Below are 3,599 nucleotides of genomic sequence, written 5' to 3' on the forward strand. Positions count from 1 at the left end.
CTAATTTGTATAACATGAATAATTTTTAAAAATTTAAAAAAAAATAATAATTTATTCAGTGTTTAATTTAAGATTCATTAAAAATTAATTTAAATATTTGTTCTTTGATTTTTAATAATTTTTTTATATTAAACATTTAAATGTCTTATCAAATGTCCTTGACATATTTATATTAGAAAAATATTTTGTAAAATAATTTTGGTTGCATATCGATGATAACAAAATTTAATAATATTGTCTTTCTTTATTAAATGTTAAAAATTATTCGTGAACCAAACCTTAAAAAAAATCAGAATTAACCAATTATTAGACTCACCTATAACATTTAGACTATTTGAAAAGATGTAATATACACGTTTTGGACAGATATGTAATAAATAATAATATTTAATTACTTTAAAATAATAAATAAGTAGTAAGACATTTCTAATTTAGAGAGTTATTTATAGTAATAACACTAACTGATTTGTTCAAAGTGATATTATTGAAGACATGCTTAATAAGAGAGTTTGTAATTATATTACTGAAAATAAATAAAATTTAGAGCATATTATAGATATTTTGAGAGAGGATTGACAATTTATTTTGTCTTAAAAATCCGGGATAGATGATGTCATCTGCTTTATTGAGAGCTGCACTCAAGTTAAAATCCTCAATGAGTAATATAAATTAAAACCTACGCTAGTAGTAGTATATATACGAGTGTGTGTTGTGTAAAAAAAAAAAAAAAAAAAAAAAAAATCTTGGAAAAATATCATGTTTGGGAGAGAATATAGTTACGTGGCTTTCGAATTCCAATAATTTCTTTACTATTAAATAAAATTGTAGTCTCTACTTCAACTCCAAAAATAATAATGCCGAGTTTTACTCTAAAATTTGAGGGTTTGAAACACCTTAAAGAATTTAAAATTTTTGTTAATATTACTAAAGAGACGTTACTAACTAATGAACTCTATTTTAGAAGATATGTGACTCTGTATAATTTATATAATATTTGTGGATTTTTGTCTGAATTTTTGCTTTATGTTTTCTGTAATTACAAAATTATATATAGAATGTAAAAGAATATAGATAAAAGATTGAGTTCGGATAACTTTTTTATTTTATTCCTAGTCTCTTGATTATCGGTGAATTTATCCTCTCATTCTTACAACAAAAGATCTTGTGATCTCTCCTTTTTACTGGCACTACTATAAATTCACTATAGTTTTGTCGGAACGAGTTCATTTTTAAAAGAAATAAAGTCTTTGTTGAGGATAAAATTTATGAAATAACTAACTCTCTAGTTGGTTAAAGACCACCACCTGATTCCAAGCTAAGTTATCTCTGATAAGAGGAGGGTAGGTAACTTTACGGAGAAATAGGTGCATTATCTATTTTTCAAAATTCTCGTCTATTAAACTTAATTCAGATAATTCTATGATAAAAGATCAAAAGACAGCCTGTGAAAAACTTTTCAGGGATCATAAAGAATAGAGTAAAAGATAAATAGGTCCCTAACCTTTTTTCTGTAGACATTTTCGTCCCTAAAGATTGAAAAATATATTCATGTCCCTAACCTTTTTAAAACGTGAACAAATTTATCCTTCCGTTGAAGTCACTCCGTTAGACCCGACAGAAAAGTCTGACGTGACTCCGTAACGCTGACCTGTCCGTTACGGGATGACACGTGGCTTTGAACTTTTGAAAATAGGACATATTAATCCCTATGCACCAAAACGACGCTGTTTCACCTCCTCCTCTCCAAACACACTTTAATTCCCTTCTGCAATACGCCGTTTCACCCCCAAAGCCAAACTCTCTGACTTATTGTCTCTTCTTTCTTTCAAATCTCAATCTTTAACCGTCGATCTTCTTGTTGCACGTGACCTCAATTCATGCTTCAAATTCCTCATTCCTTTCTCCCCAGAGTCTTATCGCCGAAAGCTCTTCTCCGCTACGTTCATTGGTTCCAACGGTAGAAAGGAAGATGATTGCCTCATCTGGTGGCCGCCGCAGCCCGTCTTGGACCTCACACGCCTTGCCGTCGATTCCGGCGGTCACCCTTCAACCATTCATCGCCTCCTCAATCCACCACTTTGATTTCATAAATAGGAAGGAGAAGAGAATGGAGAAGCCTACCACTATGACTGTAACATCAACTGTGACTATAGGTAAAGCGATGGGAGAAGGTTCAGGTATAGGCCAGACTGGTGCCACTGCTCTCAAGACTCCTCAGAATATTATGATGAGTTCTAGAATGGGTATGGGTATGGGCATAGGCATGAACAACAGTCCGCGTGCTGCTATGGGAATGGGAATAGGAATGAACAATGGCCTTAGTACTGGAATGGGGATGGGAGGCTACAGAGGCATTAATCCATCAATAGGCATGGGCATCCCTCTGGGAATGGGTAATGGAGCAAGGAGTCCAAATGCAACCCCCTATGGGAATGCCTCCCGAATCTAACATGCCGGGTAACTATAATAAACCCATGATGGGTCTGGATAGTTATGCCTAACAGCCATATGGTGGCTACCGGTGAGATAGGACGAACTTCAAGAGAGCATGGTGAAGTATAGTCACTTGGTTGTTTTGTTACAAGTTGAGAGATGAAATGTCTAAGTGCCAATGCTACTAGTGGTCCACATGGTAACATGAATTTTATAGCGGTGTATCTTCAACTATAATTTTATGGGCATAGACTCGAGGTTAGTTTACGGTGTTGTTTGTTTTGATTTGAGATGTTATTCAAATGGATATTGGATTTATTTTTTGAAAGCACGTATTATTACAACTTGAATGGCTGATCATCAGAAAGTTGGTCTTGTTGAGAGGGATATAGAACAGGTTTGGAATTACTTGCTCTTCATTTTTGGGCTTCAATTTTTTCGAGAGCTATAATGAATGTAGCTGCTGTTAGATTTTAGTATTATATTTTATTGAAATACATAATTCATTAGTGTGCCATTGTTATTCTGTTGCTTAAATAACTTGTAATTGATCTTTTTTGTTGACTGAGGAGATAATGAAACTTGAAGTTGTGGTCATTTCTCATGCTTTACGGTTTTGCAGTTGCAGATTTATGGAACTTTGAGGGAGCAGGTTAAATGGGTGTTATGGGTATTACGCAAGGGGATTAGAGTGTGTCTGGAGGGTCTTTGGTGAAACGGTATCATTTTGGTGTCGAAGGACTAATATTTCCTTTTTTAAAAGTTACGTGCAATGTGGGCTCCCGTAACGATCAAATCAGCGCTATGAAAATCACGTTAGACTTTTCCGTCAGGTCTAACAAAATCATTTCAACGAAAAGATAAATTTATTCACGTTTTAGAAAAGTCAAAAACATGAAAGTATTTTTCAATCTTTTAGGACAAAAATATCTGCAAAAAAAATCAAAAACTTATTTATCGTTTACTCTAAAGAATAATTCTTAGCAACCTACAGTGCTCATAAGTACTTGTACAATGACATTTGCTGAGCTCTGGAGTATCTTTTTGAAATTGGATCTGGTGCTAAATATGAAATTCACTTAGGTGGAGATGCAATTTGACTCAAAAGTAATTGATAGCTGTGCTTTTAAAATTCAATTGATCTTTATTTTTGGAAATCTTTGGTT

The sequence above is a fragment of the Arachis duranensis genome, chromosome 4 (assembly GCF_000817695.3).
Source record: "Arachis duranensis cultivar V14167 chromosome 4, aradu.V14167.gnm2.J7QH, whole genome shotgun sequence".
Classification (NCBI taxonomy): Eukaryota; Viridiplantae; Streptophyta; class Magnoliopsida; order Fabales; family Fabaceae; genus Arachis; species Arachis duranensis.